This window comes from Callorhinus ursinus, unplaced genomic scaffold, assembly GCF_003265705.2.
Source record: "Callorhinus ursinus isolate GAN/ISIS: 27379988/994484 unplaced genomic scaffold, GSC_fseal_2.0 scaffold4, whole genome shotgun sequence".
In the NCBI taxonomy this organism is placed as follows: domain Eukaryota; kingdom Metazoa; phylum Chordata; class Mammalia; order Carnivora; family Otariidae; genus Callorhinus; species Callorhinus ursinus.
The window spans coordinates 128,676,954-128,698,564 of record NW_027397066.1 but is presented as its reverse complement, the minus strand read 5'-3'; the positions used below and the strand labels follow the sequence as shown (position 1 = coordinate 128,698,564).

Below are 21,611 nucleotides of genomic sequence, written 5' to 3'. Positions count from 1 at the left end.
AAAGAAAGAAAGAAAGAAAGAAAGAAAGAAAGAAAGAAAGAAAGAAAGAAAAAAAGAGAAAGAAAGAAAGAAAGAAAGAGGAAAAAGAAAGAAAGGAGGGAGGGAGGGAGGGACAAAGAAAAGAAAGGGAAGAAAAAGAAAGTTAATCACTATAAAAACAGGGGCGAGTGGGACTATAGAGAAAAAAATACAAGAGACATAAAAACCAAATGCAAAGTGCACATAATTTCCATTCTGATTCCACATACCATCAAAAGATGGCTTTGAGACAATCAATTTGAATATGGACGAGATATTAGATGATATTTAAAAATTACTATTAATATTGTTAGGTATGATAATTGTATGGTGGTTATGCTTTTGATTTTTATTAAAAGTCCTTGTCTGTTACTTATCCATACCAGAGTATTTATAGGTGTAATGGCATATCTGGGATTCACTTTAAAATATATCAGCATATTCCTGGGCTGCAAGGTTGATTCAACATCTGCAAATCAATCAATGTGATACAATACATTAATAAAAGAAAGAACAAGAACCATATGATCCTCTCAATAGATGCAGAAAAAGCACTTGACAAAGTACAGTATCCTTTCTTGATTAAAATTCTTCAGAGTGTAGGGATAGAGGGTACATACCTCAATATCATAAAAGCCATCTATGGAAAACCCACAGTGAATATCATTCTCGACGGGGAAAAACTGAGAGCTTTCCCCCTAAGGTCAGGAACATGGCAGGGATGTCCACTATCACCACTGCTATTCAACATAGTACTAGAAGTCCTAGTCACAGCAATCAGACAACAAAAAGAAATAAAAGGCATCCAAATGGGCAAAGAAGTCAAACTCTCACTCTTTGCAGATGATATGGTAGTTTATGTGGAAAACCCAAAAGACTCCAACCCAAAACTGCTAGAACTCATACAGGAATTCAGTAAAGTGGCAGGATATAAAATCAATGCACAGAAATCAGTTGCATTTCTGTACACCAAGACTGAAGAAAGAACAATTAAGGAGTCAATCCCATTTACAATCGCACCCAAAACCATAAGATACCTAGGAATAAATCTAACCAAACAGACAAAGAATCTGTACTCAGAAGACTAGAATACTCATGAAAGAAATTGAGGAAGACACAAAGAAATGGAAAAACGTTCCATGCTCACGGATTGGAAGAATGAATATTGTGAAGATGTCAATGCTACCTAGAGCAATCTACACATTTAATGCAATCCCTATCAAAATACCATCCACTTTTTTCAAAGAAATGGAATAAATAATCCTAAAATTTATATGGAACCAGAAAAGACCCCAAATAGCCAGAGGAATGTTGGAAAAGAAAAGCAAAGCTGGCGGCGTCACAATTCCGGACTTCCAGCTCTATTACAAAGCTGTCATCATCAAGACAGTATGGTACTGGCACAAAAACAGACACAGAGATCAATGGAACAGAATAGAGAGCCCAGAAATGGACCCTCAATTCTATGGTCAACTCATCTTTGACAAAGCAGGAAAGAATGTCCAATGGAAAAAAGAGTCTCTTCAACAAATGGTGTTGGGAAAATTGGACAGCCACGTGCAGCAGAATGAAACTGGACCATTTCCTTACACCGCACACAAAAATAGACTCAAAATGGAAGAAAGACCTCAATGTGAGACAGGAATCCATCAAAATCCTAGAGGAGAACACAGGCAGCAACCTCTTTGACGTCAGCTGCAGCAACTTCTTCATAGAAACATCGCCAAAGGCAAGGGAAGCAAGGACAAAAAGGAACTATTGGGATTTCATCAAGATAAAAGTCTTTTGCACAGCAAAGGAAACAGTCCACAAAACCAAAAGACAACCGACAGAATGGAAGAAGATATTTGCAAATGACATATCAGATAAAGGGCTGGTATCCAAAATCTATAAAGAACTTATCAAACTCAACACCCAAAGAACAAGTAATCCAATCAAGAAATGGGCAGAAGACATGAACAGACATTTTTGCAAAGAAGACATCCAAATGGCCAACAGACACATGAAAAAGTGCTCAACATCACTCAGCATCAGGGAAATCCAAATCAAAACCTCAATGAGATACCACCTCACACCAGTCAGAATGGCTAAAATTAACAAGTCAGGAAACGACAGATGTTGGCGAGGATGCAGAGAAAGGGGAACCCTCCTACACTGTTGGTGGGAATGCAAGCTGGTGCAGCCACTCTGGAAAACAGCATGGAGGTTCCTCAAAAAGTTGAAAATAGAGCTACCCTATGACTCAGCAATTGCACTACTGGGTATTTACCCCAAAGATACAAATGTAGTGATCCAAAGGGGCAGGTGCACCCCGACGTTTACAGCAGCAATGTCCACAATAGCCAAACTATGGAAAGAGCCTAGATGTCCATCAACAGATGAATGGATAAAGAAGATGTGGTATATATACACAATGGAATATTATGCAGCCATCAAACAATGAAATCTTGCCATTTGCAATGACGTGGATGGAACTAGAGGGTATTATTATGCTAAGCGAAATAAGTCAATCAGAGAAAGACATGTATCATATGTCCTCACTGATATGAGGAATTCTTAATCTCAGGAAACAAACTGAGGGTTGCTGGAGTGGTGGGGGTTGGGAGGGATAGGGTGGCTGGGTGATAGACATTGGGGAGGGTATGTGCTATGGTGAGTGCTAATGAAGGGGGGGACATCGGAGGGGAAGACGAACCATGAGAGACTATGGACTCTGAGAAACAAACTGAGGGTTGTAGGGGGAGGGGGGTGGGGGGATGGGTTAGCCTGGTGATGGGTATTAAGGAGGGCACGTATTGCATGGAGCACTGGGTGTTATATGCAAACAATGAATCATGGAACACTACATAAAAATAAGTAAATTAATTAATTAATTAAAATAAATAAAATAAATAAATAAAATATATCAGCAAAAAATAAAACAGCAAAAAGTTGTGGGGAGGAGGGATGCAAAAGGTTGATAATTGTTGACACTGGCTTTGGATTCATGGAGGCTTATTATACTCTTCTTTCTACTTTTGGGTAATTTTGAAATCTTCCAAAAGAAAAAACATTTTAAAAGTCACCGAATTCACAATCTCTAAACCTTGAACTAGGAATTACCATCTTTTTTCTATTAGTTAATTAAATGCATATTTATTGAAACTCTGCTATGTGGGGCGCCTGGGTGGCTCAGACAGTTAGGCGTCTGCCTTTAGCTCAGGTCATGATCCTGGGGTCCTGGGATCAAGCCGCGCATTGGGTTCCCCCTTCGGTGGGGAGTCTTTTCCTCCCTCTGCCCCTCTCCCCTCTTGTGCTCTCTCTCTCTCTCTCTCAAATAAATAAATCTTTAAAAAAAAAATAAAGAAACTCTGCTATGTTAAAAGCATTGCGTCAGGAACTGTGAGAGGTACAGAATACATAAGACACAATCAAATATCAAATATGTACAGGGTTAGTATCTATAATGGCTGACATTTGGCCACTTGAACATGGAGAAAAAACCTTGTCCCTTCTCAGAGAGTGGATATGCCGATCTGTAATTGACAGCCTCTAACCTAAAGCTGGCTACACCGCATGCTAACCAGGAGACTGTGGGCATGCCACCTCTTCTAAGCCTCCCTTGCCTTATTTATTATATCCCTCCTCCTCCCCTCCTCCCCTTCTGCCCTCTTCTCTAAATGCAACTCTAGCACTGTTAACTCCAACAATTGGGCCATTCACTTCAGCATGTACTTTGCTATGCAGCGGATTGAAATGAACCATCCACACATCCCAGCTGCAGGTGCCATTAATGCTTCCATGGGCAGGGACACAAGCACACATCTGTTTTGTAGATGCAGATGAAGCCAGAATATGCCTGCCTCTGTGGATGCCATTATCGAATGACACACCCCTCACTCGTGCTAAGTACTGTGCTGCAGAGGGAAATGTACATGTTTTCCCTGCACCATATTTAGGCATGGACAGATGCCAGGCATAGACATCGAGAAGTCAAAAATTCAAATACAGGGCGCCTGGGTGGCTCAGTTGGTTAAGCGACTGCCTTCGGCTCAGGTCATGATCCTGGAGTCCCGGGATCGAGTCCCGCATCGGGCTCCCTGCTCACCAGGGAGTCTGCTTCTCCCTCTGACCCTCCCCCCATCTCATGTGCTTTCTCTCTCATTCTCTCTGTCTCTTAAATAAATAAAATTAAAAAAAAAAAAATTCAAATACATTCCAATTATAGACGGTCTGGAAAATTGGAGAAACATTTCACAAAGTTGGCACTTCTGACAATGTTATGGTGAAGAATGATGGAGAATCTTCATCAATATAAAAATCTTTATAAATGCTGTGGTTTGGGGATATCTTTTTGGGTAAAACATCCTATAAATACATCTACACTCATATATACACTATACAGAGACATATATATTTGTATACATTTATAAAACTTGAATCACACCAGAGAAATGACAGGTAAAAAAAAATACTACCTCCAATGGTCAAGAAAAATTAAATCAAAATTCATACATCAATGTAGAATACAAAAAGCAGGGCATATTACAGTTTTTCTTTGTATAATCCAATAACTTAGACTGTTGCCTCCTATACGACAAGTGTAGGTATAATTAAGTAAAGCAAACAAGATATGTTCAATCTGTACATTAAAGCATGGTGTGTGGGTCTGCATTTTCTGAAGCATGCCAGTCACAACAATACATTGCTTTCAAGAATCTGCCTGAAAATTTGGTCTCAACTATGTCATGAATAGCAACTTCTCTGCTCTTCAGTATAGATTGATTTCTTGAAGAGAACAAGTCACCTCCACTACTACAGAATTCTTATCAAATGAAAATCTTCAAAGAATTTTAAATAAGTGCTAGATTACAGCTGGAAAAAATCAACACTTTGAGAATGTATTTTAAAGAGCTTTTAACGGTGTCATTAAATCAACCACTGTATACCTACTACTACGCTTTCTAATTTAAGACATGATTTTTTATCTTTAAGCCTATTAAACTGGTTTCATCTAAGAAAGTAAAAAATTAACATTTTGAGGGCGCCTGGGTGGCTCAGTTGGTTAAGCGACTGCCTTCGGCTCAGGTCATGATCCTGCAGTCCCTGGATCGAGTCCCACATCGGGCTCCCTGCTGAGCAGGGAGTCTGCTTCTCCCTCTGACCCTCTTCCCTCTCATGCTCTCTCTCTCTCATTCTCTCTCTCTCGAATAAATAAATAAAATCTTTAAAAAAAATTAACATTTTGAGTTATTTCAAGGGAAGTCTATAGTTTTAACGTCAGTCAATTGATCATGATTATCCAACATGTGTGTATTAAGGTCATTTTCTTCTAACTTCGTGCATCCTGCTGCCTGCCTTTGGTCACTTTTTATAGCTGTATACATTTTTTTCTAGTTTCAAAAGCAATAAATGTTCTTTGCAAAAATTCAATTATATCTCTTTTCCTACCACATAGAAATGGTTCCTTAACAGTTTAGCATCATGCCAGGTGATTTTCTAAACAAACATATAAAAACAGTGCTTATTAAAGGGTGCTTGGGTGGCTCAGCCAGTTGAATGTCTCACTCTTGATTTTGGCTCAGGTCATGATCTTGGGGTGGTGAGACTGAGTCCCACATACGACTCCGAGCTCCGTGGGGAGTCTGCTTGAGATGCTCTCTCTCCCTCTGCCCCTCCCCCCGCTCTTGCTCTAAAATAAATAAATAAATCTTTTTTTAAAAAGTGCTTACTAAAACAAAATAATTCACAGTAATTTATAATTTCCTTAGCTTACTACCAATAACATATCATGGATAATTCTCCTTGTGGAAATGTTTAGCTCTATAAGCCCATTTCTTGGTGTGTATTTGCATAGCATGTTATTTTATGGATGTAGCACAATTTATTTAACCAGTCCCCTACTGTGGGCAAATTAATATTGCAAATGCAAAAAAAAAATCCTTGTACATACACCTGTGCACATTTTTCCTATTTAAAATGTTTTCTTTACATATAAGTAGCTGGCTATATTCTCCCTGTTTTTTTTTTTTTTATCACCACAGATAAATCAAGAATTAAGTAAATGACAAGGAAATTGGCAAATGAGCCTTGGAAAGTACATATCTTTATATTTCATGTTATTCAAACACATATTTTCTCGTTTTCTATGCTTCTGAGCCAGAAAATCTGCAGAAGAGAAATTCTGGGTAGAGGGACTTAGGACCACGTTCAACAACCCCAGCAAGCCTAGGCTCCCTGGGGGACAGAATCCTCGCCCTGTCTCCTCCCTAAATTGTGTCATTTATGAAGGTTTGACTGAAGTCTTTACATCTCTTCTCTCCTGCACTTTTCTCTCAACAGCTGCTTCCCTTCTTCCACTCTTACTATGGGAGGTGGAGGGTTCTCTGCACTCCATAGTCTTATACTTATCCCAGAGGCAAAGGGAATTCAGGAGCTGAGAAATCCACCATGCTGATTTTAAGTATGGTGGTGAAGGAAAAACAACTCATTAAAAACTCCAAGGGTAAAGTCAAACATGAAATCTGAATAAGACTTCAAAACAAACATTGTTTCTTTGTCATTTTTTTGACAGCTTTTGATCCTTTTGTAACACAAAATTTTCATTGAGGATTTCTTTCCATGTTGCCATTTGCATTGCATCATCCTCATGTCATGGTATGGTTTTCAACGGGCTATTTGTTTAGAGACTTTTTCCTTTCCTTATTGCCAAATTCTGTGAACAATGAAATACTTCAGTGGAAAACTCCATGCCATCTTTGCAGAAAGATCATGTGTGCAATTGTATTCCTTTGTGCTTTCATTGGTTTGTGTGTTATAAAAGAAAGCATTTTAAAAATACAAAATAGCCCAGGGACTCCTGGCTGACTCAGTCAGTGGAGCATGCGACTCTTGATCTCAGGGTTGTAAGTTCAAGCCCCATGTTGGTTATAGAGATTACTTAAAAATAAAATCTTTTTTAAAAAAAGATAAAATAGTCCAGACTAAAGAGAAATGAAATCCAAATTATGGGCTCTTTTCCTCCCTGGGCATTGTACCATTCACCTTTAGCATGAAGTCACCAACTACAGGGCTTAGGGAACTTGAGAGAGGTCAGACAGCTGGTAATTAGTGGAGCCAAGATTTGAACCCAAACACTCTAGGTGCAGAGTCCAAATTCTTGATATTACTATATAACTGATTCCACAACACACATAGAGCTCTGTGGTTAGGTAAGAAAGATTTGAAAACTAACAGCCTCTACTCAAGAGAAGAATTTTAATCTAAGACTCCTGGGAGGTTGAAGCACACCAAACTGAAAGCTAAAGAATAAAGTGAGTCTGTATACTAAATGTTAGGCATTCCAGACTCTCTTTCCTTTCATGTTTACAGAATGGTGGAGCTCAATTTTATTTATCCAAAGCAGAAGTATTCTTAGGAGACGTCTTAGTCTTAAAAAAACTAAATGTTACCATGAAAGAGAAATTCACCCAACACTACCTTCTGGGTCTCCCAAAGAAAACCTGGCTTACTGCCAGATCATTCTTCAAAGAAGGTCCACCAATTGCCATAACCACCAATCACACAAAGACAGCAATCCCACATTTTAGAGCCTCATTCAAGTATGTGGGCAAAGATCATCAGACATTCGAGAGAAGAGAAGTCTGAAACAAACAAGCAGAAAAAAGAAACTCAGAGGCCACAGAAACAATACAAGGACTAGAAGAAATGTTTTTAAAAATCCCCTGTATTTAATATCTTCAGAGCCCTGCCCCCCCCCAAAAAATAACATTCATGAAACTACAGGATATTTAAGAAAAATAAAAGAACAGAAATGACACCTTAGAAATTACAAATTTGAAAACAGAAGATCTCAATAGCATAAAAGATAAGAAAATTAGATCAATTCAAGTGGTATAATGTTTAGCTACCTAGGGTTCCAGAAAAGAAAAAGAAATACAGGGGAAGAAATGAGCAAAGTGAAAAGTGCATTTTCCCAGAAAGAAAAACATGAGTTTCCATATTAAGAAGGGCTAAGTGATATGATTTCATTCATATGTGGAAATTAAGAAACAAAACAGATGAACACAGGGGAAGGGAAGGAAAAATAAAATAAGACGAAATCAGAGAGGGAGACAAACCATAAGAGACTCTTAACTCTAGGAAACAAACTGAGGGCTGCTGGAGGGGAGGTGGGTGGGGGGATGGGGTAGCTGGGTGGTGGGTATGAAGGAGGGCACTTGATGTAGTGAGCACTGTGTGTTATATGCAACTGATGAATCACTAAATTCTACCCCTGAAACTAATAATACATTATATGTTAACTAAATTGAATTTAAATAAAAAATTTTTAAAAAGAAGGGCTAAGTGACCAAAATGATTAATGAAAAAACAATTCATGGCAAATCACTATGAGATATCATAATACATTGGTATAAAAAATATTGAAAGAGGGCGCCTGGGTGGCTCAGTTGGTTAGGCGACTGCCTTCGGCTCAGGTCATGATCCTGGAGTCCCTGGATCGAGTCCCGCATCGGGCTCCCTGCTCAGCGGGGAGTCTGCTTCTCCCTCTGACCCTCCCCCCCATCTCATGTGCTTTCTCTCTCATTCTCTCTGTCTCTCAAATAAATAAATAAAATCTTTAAAAAAAATATTGAAAGAAACAGAAAGGAAATGGCAAAGGACTTCTCAGCGGCAATAATAGGGACTAGAAGGCCTTGGAGGAGCTTTCAGAATTCTGAGGAAAAATGATTTTCATCTGGGCATTCTACACCTAGCCAAATTATGAAGTGTGTGCTAGAATAAAGACATTTTCAGATATCTGAGGACTCAAAAATTACCTTGCATATGCCCTTTAAAAAAAAAAAACTACCAGAGGATGTATTTTAGAAAAACAGAATTAAACAAGAAATAAACATACTATGGGATCCAAGAAAAAAGAATCCAACACAGAAGGATGACAAAAATGAGTCCCAAAACAATAGCATACTGGAAGCGGAAATAAACCATCCAAATTGGAATAGAACAGAGGCATAAGACAGGAAAATCTCAGAGGGGAGGAAAGTAGAACCAATAAAAATGTTTGGAATTTTTTTAATGAAAGAAATGACTAATAACCATGTGACCTATCTCCTGGAGCATTTGAAAAAATATTGACAAGAGGTCCATAGAAAAGCTAACGCAAAAAATGAAGTGATCATTAGCTCTGGGTAAAACAAAATGCAGTATATTAAAGGAAACATAATTATAGTAAACTACTTGGCTCCGCAGTGACAATATTTATATAGTCATAATAATGTAGGTAGTGATTTAATCAAGACTTGTACTATAAGTTGTGGGGAAGGAAAGAGAAAATAGAGTGTTAGGAGAAAAAGAGAAATTTTCATCTACTGTGATTGAGAGTCGATAGCTAATACTTGAAATTGGTCAGTAAATAGTAGTGTATGTATATGCCAGGAAATCTCAGGGAGGATAAATGAGAGCGGGTGGAGGTCCCACCCTACAGACTGGACTTGGTTGCCTCCAGAGATGGAAGGAGGGAGGCTGGGGACCAGGGTGAGAAGGAGACTTTTCACTGTTTTTATCCCTTTTTTCTTTTAAATTTTGGTCTACGTAAATATATTACCATTTTGAATAAAAATAATTAAAAAGAAATAGCAGAAAGAGGATAATTTTTAGAAACACGAAACAGCAAATAGAAGAAGGGCTAAGAATGCTGGAAGGTGCCGTCTTCAGGGAGGAGGAGTAGAGAATGGGGGGTAGAGAGGTGAGAGCTGAATTGAGATGTAAGCTTTTAATATTTCTATTCTATTTTAAAAATTAAGTCCATGTATTTAGTTATATAAACAGAAGGTTAAAGCACCATCAGAATATGAGAATACTTTTCGGGGAGAAGCTAGTTTAACTGGAGAGGTAAACTAAGTGAGGTGAAAGAAGTAGTAACCCTTTTCCCCCCGCTTTTTGTCTAAAAATGTACAGTATTTAAGTACATAACAACAAGAAATACAACTTAAATCACAAAACAGGGGCATGTTTCCTAGCCTTCTTTATTTTGTAGCACATGTTCTAAAGTGTCATTCTAGAAAACTGATCTCAGACTATGTAACATGAGTTATAATTTTAGAGAATCAATGATCTACAAGTTTTAGAAATTTACCAGAACCACCTAATTGCATGAAATCAATGAAACAAATTCGTCTTAAATATGGCTACATACACTCGGGCAGCATAAAGTTTATTTTTACTCTAAGTGCTTAGAAAAACTAGGTAATTGCACTAGATAATAGGATTCCACCACCAAAAACATCTTACCTCTTATAGAGTTCCCTGTCATCCCTCGATTCTGGAGATCATGGTACATGTCTCAACCCCTTTCTTTAATTCATTTGATCACTTGGGCACCAGTGACCAAAGGAAGATCCACCTGGAACAGCATCATGGTCTCAATCTTTGTAGTCTACTGGGGCTGCCTCGATGGGAAAGAAGATGTCTTCTTATTAGCAAGATGTCATTTCAACGGAAGCCTGCAATGGTAAAGACCGATGCCCCCCATACCACTTGCTCTGCCACAGTTCAGACATTGCTGTTTGTCATTTACTCACCCACTTACTGTGATGGATAATTTTGTATGTCAACTTGACAGAGCCACAGTGTGCCCAGATATCCGGTCAAACATTATTCTGGGTGTTTCTGCAGAGTTATTTTTGGATGAGATTAATGATTTAATTGGTAGAATAAAGCAGATTGCCTTCCACAATGTGAGTGGACTTCATCCAACCAGTTGGAAGACTGAATAGAATGAAAAGATGGCCCCTCTCCTGAATAAGAGAGAATTCACCAGCAGATTGCCTTTGGACTTCACCTACAACATTGGCTCTTCCTGCCTAATGGCTTTTGAACTGGAAAATGGGCTCTCCCTTGGTCTCTAGCCTGATGTCCCATCCTACAGATTGGACTTGTCAACCTCCATAATCATGCAAGCCAAATCCTAATAATAATAATAATAATAATAATAATAATAATAATACAGGGGCTCCTGGGTGGCTCAGTCTGTTAACCTCTTCCTTTGGCTCAGATCATGACCTTGGGGTCTTGGGATCAGGCGCGTGTCAGGCTCCCTGCTCAGCGGGGAGCCTGCTTCTCCCTCCCCCTCTGCCTGCTGCTCCCCCTGATTGTGCTCTCTTGCTTTCTCTGTCAAATAAATAAATAAAATCTTTAAAAAATAATAATAATAATACATACCCAATACGTTCTGTTTCTCGGAAAAACCTTGACCAATACATTCATTCAAACAAATATTTACATAATACGTACTACATGCCGGGCAGTAAGCTAAATGCCAGGATACAAAGTTAAAACTATGGTCCTTACCCTTGAAGATTCAGGAATTTGACAATAATGTAAACAACAAATAGTTTCTCCTGAGAGTACGTTGGCAAAGTTGGCCCCATACAAACACAATGTGCACCGGGATTTCATTTAGGAGCTTTAGGCTTCTTTGGGCTTATTCATGATTAGAGTCTGACCAAGTTTGCTTAAGCACTTGGGTTTTTCCAGTCTTGCATTATCCGTTTTTTTTTTCTAGAGGATGAAGGTTTCCAGTGAAATACCATAAATTTCCACCCCCTAAGAAGGGGGTCAGTGCATGTATTTGCTAATGGTCCATGGAGTAACCCTCACTTATGCTTTTCTGTGGGTCTTAGACATACTGTATACCTTGGAACACTGCCCAGTATTCAGTCATCAGGGAAATTTGTCCGACCTCCCTTATAAGTGGTTGGTTTGTGAGAGCTAGACAATACCAAGAAAACTAGTAAGTGTACTTGTCTTGTCTGTGAGAGTTCTTTGAGCATGAACCATTCACTAAGTAGGGAGCTCAAATAAAACCCAAAATGGGCAACAGAATATTCCAAGGGATGCTGCTGTGCATCATATGATATGTAGAGTATACTGGAAAGAGCAATGGCTTTAAAGTCAGACAGGTCTGAGGCAAACTCCTGCACATACTTCTTAGTAGCCAGTGACCTTGGAGAATTTATCCAACCTGTCAGCTTTGCTTTTCTCACCTCTAAAATGAGGACAAAAATACCTTGTCGCAGGATTCCTGTTAGGACTGAACGGGACGGTGCATACATGATGACAAGGATGGGGCCTGCCATCTGGTACACACGTTCAATCAGCAGAGGTTACTTTAAAAAAAATTTTTTTTAAAGATTTTATTCATTTATTTGAGAGAGTGAGAGCTAGAGAGAGAACACCAGCGGGGGAGGGGCAGAGGGAGGGGAAGAAGGAGACGCCCCGCTGAGCAGGGAGCCTGAGGATGTAGGCTCCATCCCAGGAACCTGGGATCTTGACCTGAGCCAAAGGTGGACCCTTAACCAACTGAGCCACCCAGGTGCCCCAGCAGCAGAGGTGATTTTTAACACAGACCATTGGTGCATCTTTGATTCGCCTCCGTGCTTATAAGAGCAGTAGGGGTTGGTTATAAACATTTGCTTACAAAGTGTTTTTTTATAAAAGAAGGATTACAGTCCCCATTTCAAAAATTTGTATTGCACCTTTAGAACAAAGGACCTATTTTAGTTCAAAGTACAACAAAATCTTTGTTACTCAGAATCCTAGAGAATCCTAGAGAATGGATGGTAAATGGAAGTCCAAAAAGTGTGGCCAATGAAGAGTTAATTCACATTGGCAAGATGATCATACCTAGCCTCCCTCTCCTTCCTGGGGAAACATCAATGTAACAGAAAGAACAGAAAACTGAAATTGTTATTGTTTGTAAGGCAGAGAGCTAGTCCTCAACCTCTGCAAACCCTTTTATAAGATGAAGCCAGAAAAACAATCATCTTCTAAATATCTTAATACTAACTCACAAGACTACTTTGTGTTCCTCTGGGGAAACTGATGAGATCAGTGATTTTTGCTGGACTATCTCAGAAATGCTTATTCCTAGAACCTCGATGAGGCGGTGAGTGTCAGATAACGCAGCTTATTCTTCTCAATGATTATGCTTAACAAAGACAAAGGAATTAAGGAAAGGAGGGAGGGGAAGAGTGGAGAGAGTAATTTCAGAGAAATATTTCAGTCAGCAGGGTCATAAAAAAGATGTTTCAAAACCACAGTGGGAAGGTTGCAACTGACTCATATTCTAAAAATTGCCCTCAACAGTTCTGGAAAGTTGTAAAATAGAGATACAGTGTGGAAACATATTACTCGTTGTCAAACCAGAGAGGCAGTAAAGTTGTAACTTTTCCTTAAAATAGCTCAAAATAATGAGTTGTGAAGACATGTCTGAGAAGAATATGATACTAGTGGAAGTTAGGTAATCTTATACAATAAAAATGTTGAGTATTGAAGTTCCACAAAGTTCATCTGCAATAGTAGTAACTGGCTGTCACAACTTACTACATTATTATACTCAGAGCTACTCATAGTTCCCCAGAAAGACTGGAAGTCAATGTGATGCTGACCAGGGATGACAGGGTTTCCCGCCAACCATCTTGGGAGATTGTCTTCTGACAGATTTAAGGGAATATACTTAAATCCTGACTAATTTGAAATTATAGTATTAAAGTTTGAATTATGGATGCAAGAGAGAAGACAAAATCCAAGCAGAGATTCAAATGGTCATGCAGGAATTTGTAAATACGCATTGAGTTTTTGTATAAGTGGTACAAGAAAGCTTTCACTTCCTAAAGATTCTATGGTGGCTCCATATTGTCATGGGAGCAAGTTTAAAGTCTATTCTGATATTAAAGTCAGGTAAAGTCCCATCTTATATCACTGTCTGGATAACAATACTCATCACAGGTCAATCACCTGTGTGCCATGAGCCATGCTGGACCCTTGACATCCATTCTTTTTTTTTTAAATAATGCAATGGTTGTCCCCATTTACAGATGAGGAAACAGAGACTTTGCATGTTACAGCAAAACGCTCAAGGTCACATACCTTTGGATACAAATCCCAATCATCTGACTCCAGAAAGAAGGCCTCTCTTCTTTCTCCCCGTTAACTATCCAAAGTGAGAGCCAAATCCTGCTCATTCAGCCTTTCAAGCCCCTGCATAAACTGTTTGCCTTTAGGTGACAAATGCCTCCACCTCTGCTTACCTTTCCAGTTCTAGACCCTCTCTCAAAGCTCAGGAGCCACCCTAGAGTCCCCTAACTATACCTGCAAACATCAGTGTCCCCCTTTGTGGCATTGGTAGAGAACAGAGTACCTGTGTGGCTTGGTCCATCATCTGATGATTTAGGCTACCACTTTAGCTAATGCTTTGTTACATTCTTTATCTCTGTGTGTGTGTGTGTGTGTGTGTGTGTGTGTGTGTGTGTGTGTGTGTGTGTAATCTTTTCTTCTAAACATGCTGGCAAGAGCTAACTTCAGAAATTGTCATACACTTCCTCATTTTTATACTCAGTGGGGAAAACAGTAATTATTTAGTAGTTTTAATTTAAAATTTCCATTGCAATTTTTGAGCACTTTGTGGCACTGTATATAACTACACATTAAAAGAATAATTTACTTCTTAGCTTGCTACTATATGATGATAATAATCTACTTTAAAATAAAAAATAAAACTTTGAATGGAATTACTTTTTATAACCAATTACAGTTCATAGTATTACATAACTGAGCTTTACTAATATTCTTACTCATCTCTGTAGGAGTGCTAACAACACTGACTCCATCTTTGGCCCTCCATCCTGTTCATGCCCACACCAAGACCTCCCTTGAGGCTACACGTTCCAGGCCCTTTGGAGGTTAATGTATGACCTGACTGGAATGTGGGAAAGCTTGTTTCGATCATCCCTGAAGTGGTGCACACAAGGCATCACTTTAGGTAACTAGCAGAGACGACTATCGCACAGAAGTCCCCACTTCAGGTACCTAATAGAGATCCTCTGGTGCCAGATGGTGCCACCACCATGTCCTTTGCCCTATAAAAGCTGGGGGCTTGGTGGAGACTAGAGGCAGAGGATGGTTGCTTACTGCCTGGATCATCTACGACCTGCCCAATCCCCCTGTCACTAAGTTACCCTGAATAAAATTTTGTGTAAATTCTGTGGTGTGGCTTGCTTTGTTTTTCGGTCTTAAAGTGCCTTCTCAGCCTGGAGGATACTTTCCTGACACTGCTCTACCTTCTAACAATCTCCTATAAGAAGAGTCTTTAATCATGCAGGACAGAGATGAATAGTCATGAGTATACTCTTGCATTTTAGCCAACAGTATCAAATTTTCCCTTCACCAATTTTTCTACAACCAACACAAAGTTCAAAAACTCAGACTGGTGTGTTTTACCTTTTTTTTGTTTTTTTGTTCCTGGACACACTTAAGTGGATCTTCCATTAAGAGCAAACTTGCCAAAAAGGAGGAGCCAACAGGTAAGTTCTAGAATGGAGAGGCAACCAGAGGAACTACCTCAAGGAAAAAGACCAGCTGCTTGTGTGAGGCCTGGTGGACAAGTCCATTGGCCAGGACTTGCCATAGGCAACCTATCATTATCAAGCCAGAAATGGGCAGAACTAGTTCCAGGTTCTGGGGCAAGGCAATTGATGTATTTAACAAGCAGCCTGGGCCACAGGAGGAAGAGAGACATCGTCAGGCTGATCCCAAAGTACACTTCACAGGTTGGTCCCTTGACTAAAAGGAGTATGGAGTAGGAGGGATCTTATGTACAGCCCTTTCTTGAGCCATAGTCCTGAGGCTACACTGTCAGATCCTCAAACGGACCTCATGGCACCCCATCATACATCCTGGTCCTTGGAAGCTGGTTTCCAGCTGGAGGCAAGAGCTGATGAAGTGAAATGCGTTCATCTAGGAATCCAGTACAAGAATCAACCCCTTTTTTTCCTGCACTCACTGGCAGAGCGGGAGATTATGCCAGAGGAGAGCACCTTGGTTCCACCTGTAGCCTGGGCAGCTCAATATCAGGGTTGATGCAGCTTTGCTCCTCCAAGAAACACATTTCTGGGTTTGGCAACCAGAAGCCAAGGAAACACCTATTTCCTTTCCTTTTCTCTGGGAAACAGGCAGGTGCTAAAGAATGCTGATTTCATTTAGATGCAGGAAGGCAGGACACCTGTGTCTCTCTGGCTCTTCCCTCTCTGTAGGGCTAAGACCAGGGTGGTACCTCCCTCTCTTCCCAATGGTGAGGCACTGAGAGCCTTCCAAACTGATCAGAGACCCATGCATGCAAGGCGGCAGGGACTCAGCACAGAGCACATGAGCATTTACCCCAGTGCGGATGAGCAGAAGCCAACTTTGTTCAAAACAGCTTTGTCAAGCCAGGCAGCACTGCATCTACTTCACCCCCGGCCTCCAGCATCCAAACAAAACAGTAGCCCTAACCCAGTGGGAAGAGGCAGGGAGAATCCAGTGGAATCACATGTTTAGGTCTGAATTTTTTCTACCTCTGGAAGGTGGTGCTGAACGCCTCCTCTTTGCTCTTGGAGACATACTATTTTCCATTGCTTGTGTAGCTCAGGGAAAGGTAGAGGAAAACTTAAGAGATGTGTGAACTGGGAACTTTTGAAGTCCCATTTATATGGCTCATGCTTCAATGGTGGTGCTGCTCATATGCATGTTTGTTTTTCCCAAACCAAAGAGACACCAGAAGGCAGCTTCCAGGCAGTTCCCAGCTCCCATAGAATGGATCAAGCTTCCCAATCTTCACTCACCCCATCTCCATGACCAGCAGAAGGAGGTAGAGAGCTCTGAGTGGTAAATGTCAGGGAGCAGTAAGAGTGGTTATCTCCTAACCTTAGGGCCCACGGTCACTACTCCAGTCTCCAGGAGCCAGCCTCTTAACTTGAAGTCAGGGAGGCTTGGGAACTAGAAACTTTTTCTTCATCCAAATAATCCAAAGAGATCTATTTAGGAGTAGATACTTAGCCAGGAAGACATATGCCTTCAAAGAGAATGAGGCCAAGAAATGTTTAAGTTAAAAAAAAAGCATAAACAGGGGCACCTGGGTGGCTCAGTTGGTTAAGCATCCAACTTTTGATTTCAGCTCAGGTCCTGATCTCAGGGTCATGAGACTGATTGAGCCCCAAGTCAGGCTCCCAGCTCAGCAGGGAGTCTGCTTGAGATTCTCTCTCTCCCTCTGTGCCTATTCTGGGTCACGCACTCTCTCTCTAAAACAAATAAATAAATCTTAAAAAAAAAAAAAGGAATAAACAAAACCAGAACTGAAGCTAGAAGGGCGCCTGGGTGGCTCAGTTAGCTAAGCACCTGCCTTTGGCTCAGGTCATGATCCCGGGGTCCTGGGATGGAGTCCCACATCCAGCTCCCTGCTCAGAGGAGAGCCTGCTTCTCCTTCTCCCTCTGCCACTCTCCCTGCTTGTGCTCTCTTGCTCTCTCTGTCAAGTAAATGAATAAAATCTTAAAACAAACAAACAAACAAACAAAACACAACCCTGAAGCTAGAAGAGGTCCTCGGAGCACAGCTAGTCAGCCCCTGCTCCTCCTTCAGAATGAAGACGTCTGTGGCTAGGGTTGCCTAATGGGGCCTGTGGGCTAGCTTCAGCAGGTGTATTTTGTTTGGCAAGGACAACGTACTTTTAAATGTTCTGCTCTTAATTAGTTACTAGCCTTTAAAGATCTGGAGAGTTCATATTCATCAATTTGAAAACCAGATTTCCAGATTCCCTTGCTAAAGCAGAAGATCTGGCAAAGCTGGCTGACACCCATCCGTGGGTCACACCTGCCCCTCCTAGTTAACCCCACCAAGCCCCTGGCCGGCCTCAGGCATTTATGCTCCCTGCTTGCCCCTGTAGCGGTGGACTTTGCCCTCCTGGGCACGACCAGTGTTTCTCTCTCTAGTGTTTCACCTAGAGAGCTCTGACAAAATATCCACACTTGCATTCAGACGAGTTAAGTCAGAATCGGGGCCTGGAGAGGGACCCAAGCCACAGAAGAGTTTTTAAAGTCCCCAGGGGATCCTTACATGCAGCCACGTTTAAGAATGGCTAAGGCTAGACCATGAAGGGCAGATGATAAATTATTCTTGAAGCTCCTCGGTGGCTTCTTTCACTGTTTTACCATTTTTGAGTTTTTCATTATAACCTACAAAAATCTGTTTTTCTCTTATTCCATTTTCCTAGCAACTTACACAGCCCTAGGTTTTCGTTTTTTTTTTTTTAGTTTCTCTTCTTTTTCCTTCATTAAGTTATTTTGGTGGTTCCATTCTCAACCCCTCCTCCAGTTTCTCTGCATTTTTAAATAGATTTTATTTTTAAGTGACCTCTATACCCAGTGTGGGGCTAGAACTCACAACCCCAAGATCAAGAGTTGCATGCTCCTCCAACAGGGTGACAGGTGTCCCTCTCCACATTCTTTTTAAAATACAATGGACAAAATTAGAAACCCTGACCATAATTTTACTAGAGTAGAATTCAGCAGTGGTATTTATTTCTGGTTGAATGTAATACTTAAAATCTCAGAATCCCATTAATTTCCTTTTTCACAACACTTTTTTTTTTTACTTAATCATCACTTTTTTGTTTTTGTTAACAAGGAACTCAATTGCAAAAACCTGAGAAATCACACTCCATGATGGAAAGATTTGGGGCAAATTAAAGCACCAAATATCAAATCTCCTTTTCAGGTGAGAGAGACATCAACCTTTCCCCAGGGCCATAACCTGATATGTAAAATTAAAGGGGACATAAGCATGCCCATAATAGTTTTAGTTCTTTAGTTCTTTGCCTGTAAACTCATTTACAATCATTTGGTTGGTCTGTTTTTAGGCAAATTCTAAGCTAATTTTTTTTAAGTAGGCTGCACATCCAGGATGGGGCTTGAACTCATGACCCCTGAAATCAAGACCTGAGCTGAGATCAAGAGTCCCACGTTTAACCAACTGAGCCACACAGGCACACACACACCCCCCCTTTTTTAAAGATTCTATTTTTTAAGTTATCTCTGTATCCAACGTGGGGCTTGAACTCACAACCTTGAGATCAAGAGTTGCATCCTTTACGTCCTAAGCCAGCCAGGCAGCCCTCTAAGCTAATTTCTAAGCTAATCCTCAACTGTCAAATTACAACGGAAATGCTGCTTAGTGTACCATGGAATTGGAAGCCTAGCACAAATGGTAGCCTATCTCAATGAGATAGTATTTTGTTCCTGTTTACAGATTAAGAAACTGAGGCCTGGAAAGCTTAAGCAGCTTGCCCGCAGTTGACTGCCCACACACCCAACATCTGATGGGTTCTGGCTCTGGCTGGCCCTATGGAGAAGGTAAACCCTTCCATAGCCATCAGCCCCTGATACTGGGTACAGACACCACCTCAAGAAACCGAGCCTTGGAGACAGCAGCAGTTAGGCTTTAGATCCAGCAAGAGCAGAGACTGCGTGTCAATATCACACATTAGGGCCTGAACCAGATCATCATCAAAATGCACATGAAACATTGAACGTGACATTCTGGAGCCAACGGACTCTGGTAAAAATATTCCCTGGAACCCCTAGGGAAAAGCCAACGTTCTCTAAGAAATATATAAACCACGGAGCGACCCTTGCATAATGCCAACTCTGTAAAGTTGGAAATCTTATCCAGAGAAGAAATATAGAAACGAGCTGAACTACAAGATTCCCTCTAGCAATAGAGGGTAAGAAAAAAACAAACAACAGAGGTGCCTGGGTGGCTCAGCTGGTTAAGCGACTGCCTTCGGCTCACGTCATGATCCTGGAGTCCCGGGATCGAGTCCCGCATCAGGCTCCCTGCTCAGCAAGGAGCCTGCTTCTCCCTCTGACCCTCCCCGCTCTCATGTACTCTCTCTCTCTCATTCTCACTCTCTCAAAATAAATAAATCTTAAAAAAACAAACAAACCACAAAACAAATCCAAAAAACACCACACCTCTTCACACTCACAGTTTGAGGAGAAAAGAGAGAATTAACGTTTTATGTCTGTTCTCCGTAAAACGTCTGCCCCGTTAGAACCCAATATGTGAAGCGGGGAGGGGAAGGGTTGAGTTTGGGGTTCAGCGAGAGCCGAAGGCCCACGAGGCTCGGAAATCCCAAAGGCGCTGAGATCCCAAAGGAACCCGGACGCCCCGCCATCCCGGCACCGCCCGCACGCCCGGGGTCTCTGCAAGGACGCACCGCGACAGTCACTGCGCGGCACACAAAGGTCTCCCCGGGCGGGAAAACACTGGCCTCATCTCATTGTATCGACCCAAACCCAAAATGCATCTTTTCTTTCTCAAAAAACAAACAAACAAAAACACCCTGAGATAACACGGCTACGCGGGCTGCCTAGGCCCGAGGGTCTTTTCTTTGTGCATCCGTCCCCAAAGCACGGGACCCGTTCCCAAGCCCTGCGCTAGAAACTGGGCGCTCAAGCCCCCTCCTACAGGCGCCGGAGCTGTCGCCTCCTCGCCGCGCCCGCGCGCACCACCTCCAGACGAGGCGTGGCGACGACGTGCGTGGCAAGGCCCCCCGACAGCCCGATCCCCGGCGCGCCCGCCTCTCCTTTCGCTGCCTGTGCGTGCGGGCCACCCGGCTGGAAGCCTGCCCTCGGAGCCGAGCCGAGCCGCCTGCGAGCCGCGCGGAGCCACGGATACTCACGTTTCTGGTTGTTTTCGGCGATTGCGCGCGCTCCCCCCGCCACTGCCAAGAAGACAAAGCGCTAAGAGCCGCCTCTCAGGCAGCCAGAAGTGACTAGCAGGCGGCCGGCTGAAAGCCCCTCATGTTCGGCAAGCTCACTCAAAATGCTCCTTGGTGCCGCCAACGCAGCTGCCAGCTCTAATAACTATGTCAGGCAGCCCCTCCCCCCCCATAAAGAGACACACAGATGACAGGCTGGGGCCTGAGGTCCGCATGTTCCACCGCAGTCACCCTGCCTTAGCCCCAGCGATGCCGCAGCTCGGATGACTGTGCAGGGACCGACCAGGAGAAAGGTTCGAGCGCCAGCCTTGACCTGGGAATTCTCCAGAAACCTCAGTTCTTTCCTATTCGCTCTGAGCATAAATCTGAGACTCTTCCCAGCAGCATTTGTGAAACAAAACGAGAGGCGGGCGCCCTTCTAATTAACCTAACTTGCGTCTCAAATGTCAGGGGGACTTACGTAAAGGAACGCAGCAAACCTCAACCTTATTTATATTAGATTTCTGGGCATTGATAGGATATCCTGGCATCATGCGAAGTGCACGCAGGAAGCTCATCGAACTGTTTCCTCACGTTTTAGTGGCTCACACTAACGTTCCCGCCTCTCCAGAGAATTCTGGCCAACAGAACCTTACGGTCTAGGGGAGCTCCTTTGCAGATCCTCCTTGACCTGGACCATCTCCAATACGCTGACAGCTCCTCGAGAGCGACTGGATTTTATCAAGCCGGGAGGAATTAGTGGTTCTTTTTTGCAAGTGAAATATCTCTCGGAAAGTAGTGCTTTTTAAATATATGTATGTATAACCGATATAGGGCGCACTACGGCCTGCCAGCCACGCCCCGCGGCCTCCCGGGGGTCCCGCCCGCCCCGAGGGCTCTACCCGGCGCTGCACGGCCCGCCGCACCTGCCTCAGTGGGGAGCGGTTTCCGTGGAAACTCCGAGAGCCGGTTCTCCCTTCAGACTTGCTGTTGCCCTGACAACAGCGACCTAGCATTAGGCGGTCCAGGAAGGATGTCAGTGGA

General features: G+C 42.0%; 1 protein-coding gene across 2 annotated transcripts in view; it reads right to left on the bottom strand.

Annotated features, from left to right (window-relative positions):
- The window catches only part of TRIM2 (tripartite motif containing 2), a 162,638-nt gene extending 141,408 nt beyond the window's left edge, over positions 1–21,230 (bottom strand). For both annotated transcript variants that reach the window (XM_073892382.1, XM_025874336.2), the window contains exon 1: positions 20,550–21,230. The gene's annotated coding sequence lies outside the window, so the exon portion shown is untranslated. The remainder of the gene's footprint in view (positions 1–20,549) is intronic.
- Between the last annotated feature and the right edge of the window lie 381 nt (positions 21,231–21,611).